General features: G+C 33.4%; 2 long non-coding RNA genes across 2 annotated transcripts in view; both read left to right on the top strand.

The window, feature by feature from the left end:
* Positions 1 to 22633, top strand: part of LOC145665909 (uncharacterized) — a 473463-nt gene that overhangs the window by 405348 nt on the left and 45482 nt on the right. The window lies entirely within an intron of this gene.
* LOC145665907 (uncharacterized) lies at positions 8604 to 14484 on the top strand. The gene is made up of 3 exons (XR_014127678.1): positions 8604 to 8725; positions 11758 to 11787; positions 14375 to 14484. It is a non-coding gene; the product is annotated as an uncharacterized LOC145665907 (long non-coding RNA).

Genomic DNA, 22633 nt, shown 5'->3' with positions numbered 1-22633 from the left:
AATTCTGAATTGAGATCATCTGCCTCACAATTAATCCCTCAGTTTTGGAAACAGCGAGACATAACTTTTTGCTTGTTCAGGGGAGCAAGGTGGATGTGAAACCATTTTAGGTTCTTATCTCTAAAAAAGATTTAGATAGACCTCCTTATCTTCCTCCAGCTCTCTGGAAATTATTGTGAATTGACCTGGAGAAACGGAGATCTGTAAAACTTTTCCGCTCCATGTAACCATACATATTATCTCAACACTTTCTGTCTTCCATGACCAGGTCACAATAGAAACAATGCGGTGATTGTACTAATTGGGAATCTGGATTTTGGCAGACCTTCAGTTGACCCCAACTCCCTGCAAATTCACACATCCATTTTCTTCAGTGCAGTAGGAAAGAGCCTTCGAAATGCGACGAATAAAGATGCTTTTTTTACAACTAACAAACTATAATTAACTCTATGGCCTATGGAACCTGAAGGTCCTGCCGTTCATAAAAGGTCTGCATTGACTTCTGTCCTTAGCCAACTGGATCCCGATTCTACTTTGTATTACTTAGTATTTCTGCGAGATCCATCTTAATATTGTCCTCTCATCTGCGCCTAAATCTTGCGAATGGACGTTTTCCAGTTGGATTTCCAATTAAACCTTTGAAAGCTTTCCTATTTCCCATCATTTTGGCCACACGACCTGCCCAACTAAGCCTCCTAGACTTGATGATCCTCACAATGTTAGGTAAATCTTATAAATTATGCAGTTCTTCATTATGAAGTTTCCACCATTCTCCGTTACATTAATAAAAGTACTTATGTTATTTTCTACATAATTAAATCCGTCATTTAGGAGCCAGTATAAAAAGCCTTATTTTAAATGTGAACGTGTTAAAAATGGTATATCAAAGCTAGAAATTTTGCACAGTTGCCTTCAAGTTTAAAGGTAATCCAGTTCTAATTATATTAATCTACCCTTATTAGTTTTAAAGTAGGGCAAAATGTCACCTTCTTATGGTACATCTCGTGGATTCAAACTTTACATACATTATTTTTCTATACTTTGTACACTCGTAATATACTAGAATAATATTCAAAAGGAAAATGAGAACACAAAGCTGCAGTACTTCAGTTATTTATTAATTTGAGAAAGGCTTCCTAACCGTCTACGAGAGAAACAATGAACATTCTAATGCTGATGACATAAACTTAAGATGGGATTATTTGAGAACAACACAAAGACAAGGGGTTTTGTTAAATGCCTGCTGAAACATGGATTTAAAAATAAATACATGAAACCTAAATACAGAAAACTAAATACATGGACATTTGCCGTGATAGTAATACTCAAAATTATGGATATGTAAGTATGTAAAATAATACTTTCGACAAACTGTGTACTTTCAAATATCTAGGGCGCATATTATCAAGCCAAACAATATCCACAAAAATTAAAAGTTGAATGATAGCGGGAAATTTGTGGTATTATGCAGTTCGAAATCTTTTGTCGTCCTGAAATCTGTCGAGGAATATGAAGTTTAAAATATATAAAACGATGATTATGCCTATTGTGCTGCATTATTAATGAACATAGTCACTTACCTTGAGCGACTAGAGTGAGAAATGGCGGAAACTTCACACCGAGGAATTGCGTAATTTATACGGTTTACCTAACATTGGTAGGGTCATTAAATCTAGGAGGTTCTCGTGGGGAGTTCATAAAGCCAGAATGAAAGATAGTAAAACGCCTTCAATATCATAACTAGAAATCCAAATTGAAAGAACCATTAGGAAGATCTAGACACAGATGAGACAACAACATTAAGATGAATCTCGCAGAAATAAAAATACGAAATACAAACTACATCAAGTTGGATAAGGACAGAATTCAATGGAGAGCTTTTGTGAACGCGGCATTAAAGTTCCGGGTTCCGTAGCCGCAGAGTTAGTTGGTCATAAGTTTATAATTACATTACACATTTTACTTCTGTTTGTGTCAAGAGTGCCATTAAATTTGTAATTATTTTATGAGAAAGAAATAAGGAAATCAAAAGTATTGGATTGCGAGAAAGTACGCGCATATACGGATAATATCGAATGCACCGGTGAGTAATGATACGCATTTGCATGTATACATCAATAACTATATTTCAAATTGTTATTAGGTTACAAATAGATGTTACTTTGAACTAAAATATTATAAGAATACATTTTTGGAATATACTACATAAAGATAAGATTTGCGGGGTGTATGATTCCTCCGAGTTCCATAGACCATACAGCTAACTCTATCCATCATGTGTCTGGAAGTCACTAAAGGAATAATTAACACATCTGACCAGAGTATACGTTATTTACTAAAATTAAAATATAGTGTAATGGTTTTCACAATGATTCCCACATTTTCCTCAGATACGAACTAAACTGAAGTTGTCGAAACCGTCACACTGTATTTTAGTTTTAATAAAAAAAAGTGTGTATATACTCTGATCGGAAGTGTTAATTATATCATACAGTTAGTTAGTTTTGAGTTGCTTAATTCCCATAATATTAAAATATTTAACTTTTATAACACTCATACTGTCATAATTCTTAATACACCAGCCTAGAAGCAATGCAAAGTATAAAGGAATAAGAAATTATCTGTAAAACTTAAATTCTTTTAAACGTTAATCGAAGTAATAAAATATTGAAGTTCCACTTGAGCTGTTGACAGAGAAAAATATTTGTCATATATTGGAAGATGAAACAATCCGAAACATAAGCACCTCCAAAGTAAAGGTAATCGCTTATAATTATTGCACAATAATTATATTTTGCTCTAATAGGCAACTCTTTGCTATTAAATTACAATATGAATAGTAATCTCAGTGACACTCTATTTTATTGGGATAAGACATACAGGGTGTCCGAGAAGTCCTTCCCTGATTACATAAATTGATAACTCAGGCTAGAAATAAGATAGAAATATGAAACTGGTGTTGAATTTTTACAAACTATAAAAGTTTTGGTCACATCAGTACACTTCCACATGAGCACCCTTGGTAGCACGTAGCACATCTAGGCGATATTCAATTTCCATCCACACATTAGCCAACATCACTGGAGGGATCGATGCAACGAGTGTGGTTATTCGTTGCTGCAGGGTTTCATACCATACCAGGCTTTAATGCTCTTGACATCAGGTGGAGTCCTCCCAAATGTTGTCTGGAACTGTCTCTGCACCGTGGTTGGTGATCGTGTCTCATGGTACCACAGGACACACTGTGCCTTCTCCTGGTTGGTTGGCATGGCTTCTTGGGCTTCTTACTTACGTACTACAAACCTAAAACAAACAAAATTGAGACTTGGTAAAACAGAACAAACCTAACACAGACAAAAACTTTTATAGTTTGTAAACAATTCAACACCAGTTTCATATTTCTATCTTATTTCTAGCCTGAGTTATCAATTTCTGTAATCAAGGAAGGACTTCTCGGACACCCTGTAGTTTTCTATTATTGATGTAAGCATCAGTTTTATCATTTACTAGCATCTATTACCCGCTTCGCTGTGTTAAATTAAGAAAAAAATAGTAATATGTTTCGTTAACCCTTTCAGACCTGATTTTTTGTTTACTCTCCGGTGTTATTTTTATTCTGAATTATTATTCTTTATGACTTAACAAATGAAATACAACCGTCAATTTGTTTGCGGGTGTCATATTTAGAGAATTATGGACGAAACATTTTGCGTGCACTAGGGTTGAAATACGTATGTAAAATACAAAATGGCATTAATCGAACACATCATTGTGATCTATATAGTTTAGAAACTCAAAATACATCACTAAAACAAAAGGAGAATTTATTGCAAATAGCTTGTTTCGCCAAGAATAAAACAGCTTACGTGGGTGAGCTTTGTCCATTGTGATAGCTCCTGCAAGTAGTCTACAAGAAATGTGCATTGCTTCCTGACAACAGATTAAAACACCACAGAAATAGTGGAAAGTGATTTAGAAAAGTTCAAAAAATTCTGACATAAAAAACCAGCCATTTTGAACCCTCCAGAGTAATTATATTAATCTTAAAATTTAATGTACACAAATGTTACCACCAGGTCTAAAAGGGAGAGTCAGTCACTTTTTACTATTACTGAAGCGTTAATTGCTCATTTTCGATTATTATTATATATCTCCTCTCCTCATGTTGCGGGCCACGGCATCGAAAGTGTCATTATTCATCTCAGCGACCCCGAAAAGTATGAATTCGAAACTGATATTGGTAATTTTGATTATATATATATATATATATATATATATATATATATATATATATATATATATATATATATATATATATATATATATATCCTCCCACATTTTTTGCGGAGCTCAATTTGGATTTAAATGGCATCAGAAGTGTCACTGTTCATCTCAGTGACCTCAAAGACTATAGACTCGACACTAATATCTTTCATTTTTGATAATTTATAAATGCATTTCCCCTCCTTTAAGTTACATCGTCAAAGCGATATGACAAGAATTATCTCATGTTTGAACTTAATCTAGGTTGAAAATTTGATCAAGATCGGTGCAGTGGTTCAAGAGTTATTAAGTTTTTTTATTCATTTTTATATATCTCCCACTCCTACCTCCTCCCCTAAGATCTATCGTCAAAGTGAATAGATAAATACCATTCCAGGCCCGAACCTCATCTATGTTGGAAATTTGATCGAGATCGGTCAAGTGGTTCAAAAGTGGTCACATAGACAGTCACCTTACCCTCCCCTACTTTGCACCGTCAAAGTTAAATTATAAAAATTAAGGCCGAACGTCATCTATGTTGAAAATTTGATCGAGATCAGTTGGGTGGTTCAAGAGTTATTAAGTTTTATTTATTTTTATATATTTGTTTAGAAGTGTATCCATATTGCCCTCTGGTCTTAAATTAAAAAAAAAAAAACTGCTTCAATTAGCACAGCAGCAGGGTAGAGTTCAGTAGGATATTAAGGCGTGTACTGTTGTTGCCGGAAATCATGCCCAATGAACGTACAGGTAGATCTTTGAGAGCAATATTGTCATTGCTTGACGGTACAGAAACGAAGTACTGGATTCTCATATACGAATACTTCGTTGGGAATGATACTATCGTTTATTTTGATGGACCATAAGGAACAATGTCATTGAGTAACCTTATAATCAGGGGAAGAATATCCAAGTTTGAGTTGTAGTCGAAAACACCAGACTTACACTTAATCAAACATAAGTTTAATTCATTGGAATTGCTGCAAATTACAACCAGCCAATTGCCTGAATGACAAGTTCCAAGGATCCGTACAATCCTTGGAAAGGAGAATAAAATTCATCAGTGTTAATATTTCAAGTTTGTCACAACACTGTGGGACAAGGTGACCAGACGTCCCGTTTTAGCCGGGGCAGTCCCTTTTTATCAACCGTTGTCCCGTTTTTTTTCTGATTCTCGAACGGGACGCCTAAATGTCCCATTTTAAAGCAAAAATGGCCCAAGTGTCCCGTAATTATTATTCCAAATATAAATGGTCAATACATATTCTACACTCTTCCGTACCAACACACATTGCGAAGGTTCAGCCGTGTCTCGAACTTCTGAATGTTCAAATGGAAATTGAGCGTTGTCCCGTTTTTTTCTGATTCTCGAACGGGACGCCTAAATGTCCCATTTTAAAGCAAAAATGGCCCAAGTGTCCCGTAATTATTATTCCAAATATAAATGGTCAATACATATTCTACACTCTTCCGTACCAACACACATTGCGAAGGTTCAGCCGTGTCTCGAACTTCTGAATGTTCAAATGGAAATTGAGCGTTCTGTGGTTTAAGTGGGAGTTGAGTGGAAATTCTGAGTGTTCAATTAGTTAAAGGTATTGTTGGGTAGAACTTAAGTTAGAAACGCTGCGTTATCACTCCTACTTGCGTATTTTGTAAATTGAGAACACTGCTGAGTCCCAAAATGTAATCTGGAAGTCAGATATTTGCTCCCTGCCCCATCGCCGATTCGTATGCGTCCCGTCTTCACAAGTAAAAATTCTGGTCACCTTGCTGTGGGACCTAGCGACTTCCAGGAGTGATCACACACCATATTGTGCAGCATCCTCCATTCACGTTTTTCATGTTCGTGTGTGAATAACTAATGCCCACTGCAGGAAATCACATTTTAAGATCTAATTCGTAATTGGAGCTGTTTTCAGTTCTAAGATAACAAAGGACTTCTAACTTATATTTAGTTTCACAATTTCTTTTAGGAAATATATGATTTTGATAGCTTTCGCTATCTTCGCGTGATTTGTGCATTTCAAATCTTGTCCAGACAATTATTTCTCGCAACTATCTAAATTCTAAATAAGTAAGACATTTATTTTATTGATATTCATGGTTTATCAGTGTTATATATAACTGTAATTTATGCATAAGGGTTTCGCAGGATGTCGATGTGTCTTGCAATAGAAAAGACGGTTAATTATTTCGAAAAATCTTTCAGGAAGCAAAGAATCGTCAGGAATGGTTTCCTGAGCAAGATGAGAATTTTGCTGAAGGCATCTTAACTTATAACGGCAAGCTTCTATGAGAATAGATATCAGTAGATATGTATGGACCAGGGACGTAGCCAAGGGGGGTCCGGGGGAACCGGACCCGCCTTCCTTCGAGACCAGAAATGAAAAAAAAAATAAGGAATGATGAAACAAAATGAAATGGAAAAAAGAAGGATCAGCGTTAAAAATAAAAATAAAAACTATAGGAAGCTTTTGGTTACTCTTTGTTATGAGGAGATTTGTATTACTTGCATGGTGGCAAGGTGAGCGATATATCCTGGAAGAGTCAGGGAATTTGAAAAAAGCTATGGAATTCTCAGAATTTCTGCCACTAGTCAGGGAGATATTAAGTTTCAGAAAGCATAGTTCCATTGTGTAGCAGCGTGGACATTTTTTAACATAATTGTTCTTCATCGCACCCTGCAGTATCAAACATGTTATTTCAAAAACAATTTTCTACCGATCCTTTAACCTGTCATTTGGAACCAACAGTAGTTGACGGAATAATAAAAACAAAAATTTTATGTGAAAAGAAAGTTCTGTTAGCATTTGATTTAACAGAGAAAGGAACGCAGATGTTGTAAAATATTTTACAAGACATTATTGAGTATGTACTTTTTATAATAATAAATATGTACTTTTTACAATAGTTGAGGTCATAATGAAAGGAAAATTGTTATATTTGAATAAACAGAGGAAGGAATTAAATATTGTAACACCTTCAATACGTACTATTATTATTATTATTATTATTATTATTATTATTATTATTATTATTATTATTATTATTATTATTATTATTATTATTATTATTATTTTACTCGAGATTTCTTCATAGTTTATTATTAAAATACTTACCAACATATCCTCATTTTATTGTCCTAACAAACCAATATATGTTGATAGTAAAGTAGTTCAGATTGATCTAGCTCCTTGGCCTTCAGAATTTCATGTTACGCCCAACCCCTCCGTTACGAAATCTTGACTAAACGAAAAAATATATGTTCCAGTAAAATAGTTTAGAATGATCGAGTCTCTGGTGTGACGACCACAGTATTTCATGTCACGGACCCCCCCCCTTCCCCCCTTCACGAAATCCTGGCTATCTGCCTGTATGGACAAATATATTAGGGAGAGTGATTAATATACGCTTTTTAATATTTCTGTAAAAAAACATTCCAGTTGAAATTGGAGGGTGTGCAGCAAGTAGCCAATCGCCTAGAAATCAGTAGAAAGGCAATTTGCATTTCAAAGTACTTATGAGTAAAATTAATACAAAACGTGTTGTTCAAAAAGAAAAAAAAAAGTACCCAGCACATGACTAGTGTTGACTTGATAATTCAAATTCCAACTGCATACAGACTTCGATTGTAAAGTACAAAGAAGATGGTGGTAAATTCTGTTTAGCACAAGATGGTGCTAAACATCTCAGTAGTGGTAAATGGTTGCTTCATTGTTAATTACATAAGAACAACAACAATAAGATTATATCCAATGAATTCCTCATGGCGGCTACAGCATATCTAATTTCATAGAAGCTAACGTGTATACCATAGGTCATAGTTAGTTAGTTTTGGTTGAGAATTTCCAATAATATTGAGATATTTAAACTTCTATAACATACATACTGATGTAATTCTTAATACACCAGCTTATGAGGAATACAATAGTTAAGGTAATAAGAAAATATTTTATCTGCAAACCTTAAACGTTATGAGCTTTTAATCGAAGTAATTAACTAATGGAATTTCACTCAAGCTTTGGACATAAAGAAATAAGAGTCATATATTGGAAGATAAGATAATTCAAAAAGCATACGTAAATCTTTAAAGACTGAAGTAGTTCCTATATTAATAAAACGTGAATTATAGCATACATTATAGGACTATTAACTGACATTTCCGTCATTTTATACCTATAACGATACGTGTAATGTTCCTTTTAATGTTTCCTGACAATACAAAATTTCTATCATCAATATTAGTACATTTGCTATGTATATCGGAAAATGCTTCCTGTTAAATGTGTATAAAATGGACCTCAGAATGTGAAGTATGTTACATAGTACACAGAACGGTACGAAGTAAATCACTAGAATGGCTTCAACACTCTTTAAACTTGTTGTTGTCATCATGGCTCTTATGGCTGTCAGTGTTTACGAAGCGCAGGCGGCTCCAGGAAATATGGGGCCTGAAGGGGTAAGTCGACAACTTATCTTAAACTAAGATGTTCTTGGAGATTTGAACATTGTAATACGTGTACTTGGGCAACAGGCAAATGATTTCAGAAAGAAAAATATCGTATATCTTCTGAGGGAAATGGACAGGATACTTCACAAAAATATCCCGTTTCTAAACGATGAATACCTAACAAGGGGCATGTGCGAACCGTGACAGCTAGATATTTATGAAAATTGGTACCGTAACTAATTGTAGATCGCTCATCCTCGTGGTGATAGTTACTCGGTGCGGAAATGCTTTTTTTGCCCGCTACGGATAATACATTTATCAAGCAGTGACTGGATGAGCTATACCAAATTATACCCCAAAAACGCCGAGAAAAGGCAGAAAATGACAAATGTATGCAGGTAACCTCATGTCTACGGGAGGGAACACGTGACCAAGAACACGGCAGTAGTGTCACAGAAGCAGTGTTGCCATCCCAACACAAGCATATATTTAAAAAAAATTAAACGTATACTACTTTATGAAATTAAAACAAGTGGCGTAGAACGTAAAATAAAATAAGCAAACGGTAGGTTTCAGTGTTGCCATTAAGGGAGATATGTGGCTTTAAAGTTGCGAAATTATCTAGTCGGTACAAAAAATGAACGAATATAGAACAACAACAAGACGGCAGAAGGAACCAATGCATAGTAAGGAGTAAACTACAGCATGTACAGCATCCAGTAGCTTACGAGCTTGATACAATATTAATGCAAAAAGGTCACATGTTAGAGTAGCCGTAGAAAGAAATCCCTTGTGAAATAATGCGGAAATGCGAACAGCAAGTCTTCCTGTAGTGCAGCAATTCCAATGGTGTTTTGCGGAATCGATATCTAGAACCGTTCTCGAGAGCTACAAAATGAACTGTCTTTAGGTTGCAACAGTGCACAAAATCCTGCATGCCTTCCAAACCACATAAATGACGGCTTAACCTGAAAAGAGTACAGAAAATCTTCGCCAAGATTACTGGTTTGTGATGGGTGTCAGTTGAGAATATAAGAAATGTTAGCATGTGAGACAACGACGAAGACAAAACACATTGCACTCATGATACCAGTACTATACAGGCGCAAAATATTTTAACATATTACACTAATACATACAACAGAAAAGTCATAGATAGTGTGGCAAAATATGTATATTTCTCACCCTAGCCGCACACTCAATATGACTCGATCAAACCCGTTAGTCAAGTTTACATCCTATTGCACATTTTTCCTTCTGCACTCTTGTTGTTGTACATTTGTTTGTTTTTCTGTACGAACTCAATAATTTTTTAACTTTAGAGCCTTATATCTACCTTGTATGGCAATACTGATAACCCACCTTTTGCTTATTTTCTTTCACGTTTTATACCATTGTTTTAATGCCATAAGATGGTATACGTTCCATAAAAAAACTATTAAGTTTGTGTTGGAAGGGCAACACTGCTTGTGTGACATTACTACCGTGTTCTTGGTCACGTGTCCCCTCCCGTAGGTATGAGGCTACCTGTACATATTTGTCATTTTTTTATCTTTTTCCGGCGTTCTTGGAGTATACATAACTCGGCCCAGCCTCACCCGGTCACTGCTTGGTATATGTGTTATTCATAGCAGGTGAACAAGGCATTTCCGCACCGAGTGACCATCACCGCGATTATTAGTGACTCACAATTAGCCAGGGTAATAATTTTCATAAATATCTAGCTGTCACGGTTCGCATACGTCCCTTGTTAATACTAAAATGACAAACTTCGAAAACAGACGAAGAAATGCTAAATTATTATTTTCACATTTTAAATTGAATAGGTAGGACTTTTTTCAGAGACATCCGTTGTCGGAAAGTTCAGAACTTATAATACCATTATCTTTAGAGGTGTCCTGCCATTAAGGACTCCAGTGGCTGTCAGAGCGTTTGCCTTTGGCGTATTGGGTTTATGGTTCGATTCCAGCTTGCACCAAGTAAGCTTTGTGGTGGAAAAACACCGTTTGCGTGGGTTTTCTCGAGGTTCTCCCGTTTTCTCCCACTTTCTTCATATCACCATTTCATTAATTTCTCATTATCGCTGTTCCCTTTGGCCTTGGTACATAAAACGTGGAACGTTGAAATTAAAGATTTCATTTTATTTCATTTTATTCTGCTATTATTGGCAGGTCACCTTCCACAATTGAGTAGCGTTCATGCGCCACAGTCTTTATCTAACTTCTCGTGCTTATGTGTTACTTTTCTGTTTAGATATTCTTACCTGTATGGGGCTGCGGTGGCTCAGTGGAAGACCGTTCATCTTTGGTGCATGTGGTCCTTGGTTAGATTCCAGTTCATGCCAAATGAGGCTTGTAGTGGACAAACACTGTGCGTCGGTTTTCTCCGGATTCTCTCGTTTTCTCCTACTTTTTTTCATTCGAACATTTCATTCATTTCTCATTATCACCGTCTCCTTTAGCCTTGCCGACATAATCGTAGGACGTAAAACTTAAAGATATTATTGAATTTTCTTCCTATGTGAATGTTTTCATTTCCCGTGGCTACAGCAGGTCGATGTGCTGATCTACAATTTATTTTGTCTCTTTTTTTGTCCCCTTGTTTTTAAGGTTTATTATATTGTTTAAATGCTTGTTAGTTAACTTATCAGAACATCTTTCTCTTGTTTTAAACCGTGTTTTGTTCCTTTTTTAAAAAAAAGAAACTGATTTCTTTCAACCCTGGAAGAAACATGCAGAAAATTTTATTTATAAAGAATTTTATTTATATTTTATATAGATCCAGTGGAGAATGTAAAACATGGAATGAAGAATTTGAAATAGATAAATGATACTGAAAACAAGTAATTTTTAATTACAAACAAGGATTGGCTAAGATTCTGTTACAAGAAATATTTTGTGTTTTTTGTAAGTAATTGCCTTTTACGTATTGTTATAGTTAATGTAAATGATTTATTTTTTTATTTTTGTTTCGTTATTTTAATCTTTTTTGAATATATTTTAAATTGTTTGTGTATTAATATTTTCTTTTTATTGTTTTAGAAAATGAAATCTTCATTACGACTTGCTTAAGTAAGTAAAATTAACTTACATATTCTATAAATGATAGACCTAATTTATGTTTTTTTAGATGCGTTCAGGTACATGTTTATTTCTATGTTTAGATAATTGTGACATTTGGGGAATCATTTGCGAAGATGAAGTTATGTCTGATGAAAAATGGTTGTATAAATATTTACGAGATTTAGTAATTGCATATTTTGTTCAATGATACGTATTTTGTGATTATAACATTTCTTATCACATTATACCATCATAGCAACATTTTCTAGATTTATTGTTTTGTAAAAATAGAAAAAAAAAACTCATGACTCAATGCACCTTTTGGACAACATGACGAATGCTGGAACCTTCTATATCTAGTATAGTAATAACCAGGACACACAGTGCTGCCAATAGATATCGATATAAATTAACAGATATCGATTTTGTACCTCAATTTTCTGACTCGAAATGCCGGAAAACCTTTAATTCTTATGTGAGCAACAAATCAATACTTTAATGTCTTAGATTAAACTTTCTTTCAAATGTATTTGAAAATTACCTCTCTAGCATAAGTTTTACACATATAATCTTTTAGATTGTCTACCTATGAGTTTAATCCAATGGGAAACAAAATATTCAAATAAAAAAAATTACATTTTCTATTAACATAAATATAAAGAGAGAAGTACATCAAGAATAGATTTTATTTTGGTCATATATCAGTAGTTTTACTTGGGAAAAGTAGATAAATAACTTCATTTAACTGGATTAGAATGTATTTCTTCAAACTATAACAAGGGAACATTCCGGTTTGGAGAATTTAATTGCTGAAAATGATTGCTAGCACTGGATTCAGCACCAAAAGTAACACAGAAGAAAAGGGTGTTTAGGTTCAGACCGTATACAGGGTGGGAGATAAGTGAAGGAAAAGTGCGAAAATAGAACATAGAAAATGTCTAGAAATGCCATATTAATTTTGAAATGAATAGAGAGATTGAGGTCAAATGTTGGATATGAGGAATGCATGTAGAGCTTCACTGAATAGACTTATTTTGCATCATTGGGGACATCTGAAAAGCTGCCATATTGGAATTTGTGCAAGACGAATATACGGGAAAGGGATCATGTGAGATATGGCTCTGGACGCACACCGTATATTGAAATTAATAGTGACCAATACAGTTTGAGACTTCTGCAACAGGAGGCGTTCCATGTTTGGCAATATACCAATACTGCCGCAAAGGTGACGTGAATGCGGAACAACCTCAAACATGAGTGAAGCCACTTTCCAGTCAAGAAGCGTTTTGATTCACCCAATATTCGTTCATATGCTGCTAAAAGTGCAAATATGACTAAGGACAACCTGAAAGAGTTCATGACTGACATTTTCTGGCCTTCTATACAGCAGACACAACTGCTGCTCCTGGTTGATTCATTAAAAGCCAGAAGATGAAGAGTTGGTGCAGAAATCGGGCAATGTTGAACTTACCCAATTCCTTATTCCTGATGGTTGCACGTCACTCATACAACCGTTGAATGTGTTCTTCTTCCGTTCGTATACGAATTTCGTAAAATATATAACAGACCGTTTTTCCCTCATCTGACTCCAAAATATGACAACTTAACAATTCATTAACTTGCAATCATTGACCCTCTTCCAGTTTACAGCACCAAGGTTCCGAGTTATGATGAAATATATTTTCTACAAAACTGGATATTTGCAAACAACACCTGGCGCATTCATGACACCTGTCGACTATTGCTTCAATTTCAATTCCGGAAAGAGCTGTGACGAGCCCGATTGTCCATTTTTATCATGTTTCAAATGTGCGCATCGTTGTCTCCATTTTTGTACCAACAACACAATCATTCTTAAGTTTCATAACAGTTGCAAGTAAACAGAGGTCTCAAACTGTATTGGCCACTATTGATTTCAATAGACGGTGTTCGTCAAGAGCCGTATGCCACATGATCCCTTTCCCATATATTCTTTTTGCGCTAATTCCAACATGACGACTTTTTAGTTGTCCCTAATGATTCACATTAAGACTATTCACTGAAGCTCTACATGCATTCCTCATATTCAACACATGACCTCAATCTCTCTACTCATTTCAAAATTAACATGGCATTTCTAGACATTTTCTACATTATATTTTCGCACTTTGCCCTCACTTATCTCCCACCCTGTATACGGTCTGCCACTAAACACCATCATTTTCTCTGTTACTTTTAGTGCTGCATCCAGTGCTAGCAATCATTTTCAGCAATTGAATTCACCAAATCGGATTGTTCCCTTATAAGGTATCTGGTTGATAGTTGCTGCCACTTGACGAGACGTTTCCCATGATAAACGAACAACCAACATAGTTTCAAACCATGATAACTCAAATACTATCCTGTAATTTACTATATACATATATATATATATAGATATATTGAAATTTCGAAACGAAATGATGAAGCATCTCCCTTACATTAACATTTTCTCCAACGTACAAATATTTATTGAACAATATCTATTATTGTGTGCTTTAAATGTCTCTAATATTTTTAATTATACTATAGCTCAACTATTTGTTTTATTTAAACGGTTACTTTCTTATCTTTTCAGGATAAGACCAATCATGAATCGAGAAGGTATTCAACCTGATTTCACATGCACGTTCCGTTGCGAAAGAATAGTAAAATTTGATGTTTGTTCCTGTAGACAACATTCAATGCACAATCAAAAAATGTATAACTTATGTAGAAATAAATTTGATTAAAGCATTCAATATTTTGCTTTTTACTAAATCAATATATTCGTTTACACGACGTTCGGGAACAACTCCAAATTCCTTTGGAAAATTAACCCTCAAACATAAACACGCACACACACACACACACACAAAAATAAACAGAAAGAAAGCAAACATTTTCCATTTTGAAGATGTATACAACTGAACTACAAAATAAGTAATAATGACTCGAGAACCGAATTTTGTATAAACGCCAAATTGTAGAACAAAACATATTTGTAACTTAGATTACAGGAATATACCTATTGTTGTGGAACATTGACGGTGATACTGTTAATCCTGAAGCATAGAAGAAAATTTATGATGGTTTTAAAATCGAAAAATATCATGAACTGAAACTTGACACACATTTCGTACGTTCGAGTTCGTTAATGAAATGCAAGCCTAAAATATTCAGTATGGTCTTGCGTCAAGCCCTTCTTTATTTATGATCCATTTGTATCATACTGACAAATTTTATCTATAACTTCAAAATAACACATCTCTGATCCCAAGTAAGTCAATTTAGCTTCCTGTTTTTATGTGAAAATTCATTTTCGAATGATTTGGTGTTTATCCTGAACACCCATCATGTATGTTTTGACATTAAATCATTGCAGAAAGCAATTTTAACCCCTTTCTGCATGATTTTTCCCTTTTAGCAAAATAATCAGTATTGGAAATCCTTGTATGGGAATTTGAAAAATGAATTAAAACTTGAATTTTAAATTTTTCACTTAATTCCGACGAGAAATAAGTAATATGACACACTTACAACTCACAAAGAACATGCCAGATGACACCAAAATCTTTTATTCATACACGTCAATATCTCACACAGCAGACAAAACAGTCATTTGATGCCTTTGATAAATCACAAAAAAAAGCTAAAGTGAAAAAAGAGTATGTGCTATATATGGCACGGCATGCGGTAAGGGGTTAATTACTATGTATAATAAATTTTTGGAGCTGAAGCAGGAAACAAACAAAATTGTTGGAGCTTAAGTACTTCTTTATATTATTTATACCCTTCAGATATGCTTGAATATGTTCCTTCTTTCAAGTTTTTAATAGCATTTTCCTATATATTTACTAACATTCTGTAATAATTCATAGGACAATTAGTTTTGTAAAGAATTAGGTATATATATGAAATGTTTCTAATTTGCAATTGAAGATACATCACGAGATAATGGCGACAAGATATTTTAGAAAAGAACTTATGCCTTGTTAGCTAAGGAATTGACCTCAAACGGATGTTAAGATTATGCAAAATTAATGGTCCTTAAATGAATAAAAGTCTTTCAAATATTGAACAGGTCATGTACCGGATATTCCCAAACATCATAAGGGAATGAATTATAAATGTGGAACTTAGTTTATCGAATATAATAATAACAATACGAAATGTAGATAATAGTCGGAACGAAACATATTGTGAAATTAGATAGCCAAAAGAGATGCTAGGACATTGCTTTAATTTAATTCGATAATAACGTTCATTTTGGGAAGTAATGAAGGAACAAATTGATCAAGGGGAAATAGGAAACGCAGTTGTATTGTATAATGTGTATAATGAAATGCAGTGATTCCAACGTTAAGGCAAAGAGGATAGATGATCACTATAGTGGATGGAACATTAGGATTTATGGATTTCTCATATGCCAATGATGACAGAAAACTTGTGTGATTATTGCGTCCTCAGAATTCTATATTTCATCTATCGTTTTCTTTACTCCTTCGGAGCCAAGGTAAATCATTGCTTAAACCTATATTTATTCAACTACGAGTTGTATCGTTAGTGCAAATAATTTTGAGTATATCAAAGAACGTACATCATGTTTAAAATTCCTTTGAAAATACTCCCAGATAGTTGTATGGAGATAAATCAGAGGAAGTATCTAAAATCACTTATTGTATACATAAAAAAATGATTTCATATTTGTAACAAGTCTCTTTGGTCATATAGGCCTCTCTTTCTTAAATACATATTTTTTATCCATTATAAATGATGCTTGCAATATGTTACAATCATTTTTCTAGGATCGTTTTTGTCTTAAGATTAAGAACACTGATTACTAATATACAATTACATTAGATAGATTGATCAGAGTAATGCCAATAGAAATTCAAAACGTATCTTCTATTGTAAATGGCTGAAATTCTTGTCTGTAAAAAAATTCAATAATACTGCGACTATGTAAATAATATTGTTGTTAGCTTGCAGAACGTATTGAACCTTTTGTTATCCAAGAATAACGTGTGTGTGATTTTCGGGATTTTTCTTTTAAGAAAAACGTGATTAGTGGTATAAACAATGGGCGTTCTGTGTACAGGTGAAGCCCATTTAGTTGTTCCCTTAAGAATAAGCTACGTGTTTATAATGGTATTTGTCTCAAGTGACTTACTACGAAATATTTAGTACAAAGTTGTTTGTGCAAAGTCCATAAAAGGATAAGTATTTACATCAGATTAAGTCTATCCGTTGTGTCAAGAGACAGTAAAATTTTGGAATGTATATTTTAAGCCAGAAGAAAGGATGCAGCCTGTCAAATTGAATGTAGTATTGGTTTAGCCCTAATATGAAGCCCGACTGGGCGAGAGTTGTTAGCAAGAGCTAATGCAAGGAAACCATAAACAACTTTAGTGATTAATGTACATAATACAAACTTTTCATATCGCTATGATCAACAAGCAATAATGATATTTATTAATCTCTACTAAGGTATGTTAATCTTTAAGCGAAAGTAAAGTGATTAACAATAAATACTGTAGTTTGGGATGTGAGTCGTGAAAAAATAATTGCAAAATACTGATACAAAATGCAGCAAATACTATTACTATCGGCCTCTTTTTCGGGTAGTACCACAATATACATATACTGGTAGTTAACATCACAACCTTGCTTCAGAGTAGTCTCTGTACGAGAACTTACTCTGTTAAACTATGAATGATTCAGAAAGATTCAAAGAAGTAACAATTCGGAAATCCATCATACTTTCATAAGCGATACGAAATTTTGAACTAAAAAATTCTCAAGGCGGAGAGGTCAAAAGTCATTTCTGCCCTGGAGTTTAAATAACACACACAAAAAAAAACTTAAAATGAAAACATTAAATCATCTCTAACTGTTGAAAAGAGACCATACGTTGCCTGAATATATTAGTATTTATTAAAGCTTGAGGAAAAATAACAAGCTGAATACACAACATCACGTTCACAAAGATACGTAACGTTTATGAAAAAAAATTAAACCACGTTAATTTTCGCTATTTCCGGCAAGTGAAGGTAATTATCAGTGTGTGTGAAAATGCCAAATGTTGATATTTTAATATAGGAAAAGGGGGTGGCATTCGAAGTAAGTCTTTTGTTAAATTTGGCAATTATCCTGATAGTAACCTCATTTACAAAAAAAAAAAAAGTGTAGACTTAGTTTCAGAAAAGATATGATCAATTCCATACCGTGGACATAAAATTCATCCAACCCTTTATCCGAGAAATAGTCTGGTAAGTGTACAATGTAAATGAGTGAGTAACGCGTAGTAAATATCTTGTTACTATCCTTAGATTTGATCGTTCATTTCCAAACCGTTATTATCTATTAAATAATGAATGTGAAACTAACAGCTGTTCAGGCACTTAATATTTTACTTCAATCAAAATATATCGGATAGAGTGTGGCCGTTTATTGATCGAAAATTAAATTAAATATGTATGAAAGGAGAAGAGACCAACGAAGTTAATCTTTCAAAGTAAAGACGCTCATTACTGACAGTTCTTGTTTCTTTTGAGAATGTGATTTCTTAGTTGGTGCTACAATCTTTAATAATCGCGATAGTTTTCTTAGAATGTTCAGGATAAACAAATGAAGATCAACATGTATTAGTATATGGCTATTGCGTTGATATTAATACACTCAGCCTAGACAATGACAAGAGAACTTTCGTAAGCGCTGAGTGATTGTCAGTAAATTAGATGAGTGTCATTTTTTTCAGATTTACAAAATAATTTTAATATTTTAAAGTGAAAGTCCGTAACAATAACTACACATAAGTCGTAAAATACACCACGTGTTGAAAATTAAACTGCATACAGGGATATTCAAGGACTACGTCCGAAATGATTCGTTTTTATATGATGTGAGGAATAATTTCATGAAATGTTTCCCCGTAACGTAGAGTTCTGTCAAGGAAGAAGACTGACTTCACCTCCGGATTGAGATGATACACATGCATATCACATGATACGAAAACAATTATCCATATTTAAAAAAAATGAAACTTAGGTTTTCATATAGTATTTCTAATGTTTTACTATACCCAATATCATTACACTGTGTTTCAACTTTCACCAAATTTCCAATTGCACGGAAAATAATCAAGATATTAAAATAAGATGCATAAAAACTTTGATGCAAGTACTGAAAGAATGACATAAAATCAAAAGGAAATCATACTTTTTTTAATTCAATGATTGATTTAACGTTTTATGTTCCTTTTCAAATCCATGGGTATGCGAGTCATGAATCTATAGCATGAGATCTGATCCATATATGCTCAGACAGGAAATCAAACAATGACTTCTACCAGGAATCGAATCCAGGGACTTTCAATTTTGTTAACACTCAATGTACAAAATAATATTTCATTATATGGTTAGTACACTACTGGTAACCTGTACACTAACCATATAACGAAATATTATTTAGCAGTATTCTAGGGTTCTATACATATCTGCTAATTGCCAAATAACCTTGACCTTATGAAATAGGATAAGCCTCCCAAAATTAATTTTCACAATATTTTACCTATAAAAGAGCACAATATGAACCAATAAATTTTACGGAAGTACATATTATTGTGTTATACTATCTTCTTTTGGGAATTTCAAAAATTTAAAGGTGGGCCTAGATACCTTTCCCAAAATCTTACAGGGAATGCGTTATTACTGTTCCATAAAAGACAATGGAATACTACACTCAAATATATATCCATATAACGTAATTAACCCTCATCAAAGAGGATAAATTAGGTCAAAATTCTCCAAATTTTGAATTTTTGGCAATGTTATACCCATAAAAGGAACAAAATGGACTATCCAAACATATAAAGGTACATACCATGCATACCAAATGTAAGCATTCTTCCTCAAATTAAGATGGACACACTGAATCACTGCCCAAATATACACATGGTGTTCCTACGTATTCCTGGATCAGTGACCATGTCCCATGAGCCAGAAACCCAAGGGCATAAAAGTCAACACAGCTAACTTCAATACTATTATAATAATAGTAATAAGAATTGCGAGTAAATATTATAATAATAATAATAATAATAATAATAATAATAATAATAATAATAATAATAATAATAATAATATTAATAATAATAATAATAATAATAATAATAATAATAATAATAATAATAATAATAATAATATGATAATATGCTCTTTTTGCACTCAATAATGTCATTTTTCCAACTAATCTACTGCCTAGGGTGAAGAAAATATTTACAAAGAATTGCGAAGTTTAGCGAAAAAACTATAATTCCGGATTTAGTTTTTTTTTTTAACTTCTGCAAGCTAGTAGTGTATGATTGAATTTCGGATATATGAAGGTCCATAAATATGAAAATTACCTTTATGGTCCGCTAAAATTAGTATAATACACATTGGACCGCGGAGAACTTGGCATTTGAATCAATTTTACACGAACCCCGAGGGGACATTTCGTGAATGTACACTCATGTCCAAAATGATTGTCACATATCTATAACTGTCTTCTTGTAAGAATATAATTTGATAATGATTTTGCAGGGTACTTTTAATACTGATACTTTATGTATAATCGGGAAATGTATATTTGTGGTAAATTTCATAGAAAAAGAATTATAAATACCAAATTAGAATGAGTAAAACAAAATGTTGCAAAATGGAGAAGAAAGTTTTATTTTCGTTTTATTGTTCTTATTTACTGCTCTTTTGACATGAAATTTGCCACATACATGTCTTTGCTGATTATACACATACTAAAATTGTAAGAAATACCGATCGAATTCGTTATCAAATTATATTCCTACAACAACATATTTATAGACATGCGGCAATAATTTTGGACATGAACGTACCTTGTTAGTCTTACGATAAATGCAATCCTAGAAAAACTGATTTATTCTGAATAAAACATATACTTAACAAACTGAGGTTTATATGACCAACCAGGCTTGATACAAATATGAAATCATTTCGTCATGCATACATTGATGGTTGTCACATATGGTCTCAGATTAATCTCCATACAGCTATCTGAGAGTATTTCCAAATGAATTTCAAACAGATAGAGGTTCATGGATGCATGCAGAATGATCTGTACTAAACGTACAATTCGTAGTTGAGTAATCGTAGGCCTACCTTGCCTCCGGAGGAGAAAAACCAACTTCAGATAAAAAAAATAGAATTCTGACTATGCAATAATCTTAATCAACGTGTTTTCTATCATCATTGGCATATCGGCAATTTCTAGATTGTAAGGTTTCTTCTTGTATAGTCAGAAGCTATCTTTTTGCCTTAACAGTTAAATTACTGTATTTGATTCAACTATACCACTAAATTCCCTATTTTCCCTAGGTACATTTGTTCCTTTATTCCTTCCGGAATTGACATTATTATGCAATTACTACTGAAGCAGTGTCATAGCCGTCTCGTTTCTCTATCAAAATAATGCCAGTACATTTCTTGCCCACTATTATCTACATTCCTTATTGTTTTTATATTCGATCAGCTGAGTTCCGAAATAATACTTCATTCACATATAATGTGTGAGAACATTAGGTGCATAATCTTCTCTTCAATAGTTGAAACATTTTTTTCTGTGCAATTATTGACTATAACTTTTGCATAATCTTAACATTTTTAGATCAATTTCTTACTTAAACAACCCATTACTGTTTCTTTGTAAAATACCCTGTCGCCTTTTTCTCGCGAAGTAGCATCGATTCCAAACTTGAAACATTTCACACTTAACTAACTCTTTACGAAGCTAATTGGCTTAGGAATCATTACATAATGTTAGTATATAGAGACATGCTAATAAAAACTGAAAGAAGGAATATATTAAAGCATATGTGAAGGATATAAAAAAGTACAGAAGTCCTTAATCTCCAACAGTTTTGTTTGTTCTGTGGTCTGTTCCAACAATTATACATCATGATTAGAAAAGGTTTTCTGCATTGACTTAATGTCAAAACATACAGGGTGGGTGTCCAGAATAAAACACAGAAAACTTTCGAAAATGATTTATCATAGAAAAACAGGAAAAATATTGACCAACTTCGGTTCACAGATGTATTATTTCAGAATTATAGATAGAGAGTTCGTCAGTAGGATACATATGGATCATAAATCAGGAATGATTTGATCCAAGACTATAGTAATTTAGGTTTATATTCCATTAAAGTACTTGAGGGAATGTAAGCCTTAAATACATTTCCTTAAGTATCTGAGAGAATGTATTTTAGGAATGTAACTTGGACTACAGAATGTGGTCAAGTTTCAGTTCATTATACTTTTTTTTTATTTTAACAAATCAAAAATTTTCTTTTATCCTTCAGAATTAACCCTAATTAAACAACAACCTAATTAAAGTTATAAATATTTTCTGTTCTACAATTCGACTTTTACACAATATTTCATTCTCGAGTGGTTAGCCCTTATTTTATAGTTTGGTAGGATATATCGCCAAAATGAAAAACATAGTAAGACTATTCATGGCTTTGGATTAATTGTTTTAACAAAAGAGACACTGACCAAAGCTTAATACTTTACTTTATTTTAAATTATAATTTGTTACTGTTTCGGATATGTCTGTATTTTCATTAATTTCGATCGTGTCTGAAGAAGGATATGCTAGATATCCGAAACAGTAACAAATTATAATTTAAAATAAAGTAAAGTATTAAGCTTTGGTCAGTGTCTCTTTTGTTAAAATGAAAAACATGTGCGTTAATTCTGTTGTGTTTCTTTTTCATGTTTATGTTTGAGGGTTAATTTTCCAAAGGTCTTTGGAGGCGCTCTCGAATGTCGTATAAGTG

Source organism: Thermobia domestica, chromosome 1 (assembly GCF_964235325.1).
Source record: "Thermobia domestica chromosome 1, izTheDome1.hap1.1, whole genome shotgun sequence".
NCBI classification, from domain to species: domain Eukaryota; kingdom Metazoa; phylum Arthropoda; class Insecta; order Zygentoma; family Lepismatidae; genus Thermobia; species Thermobia domestica.
Note: the sequence above shows the minus strand (reverse complement) of the source record. Positions and strands in the feature narration are given on the sequence as shown.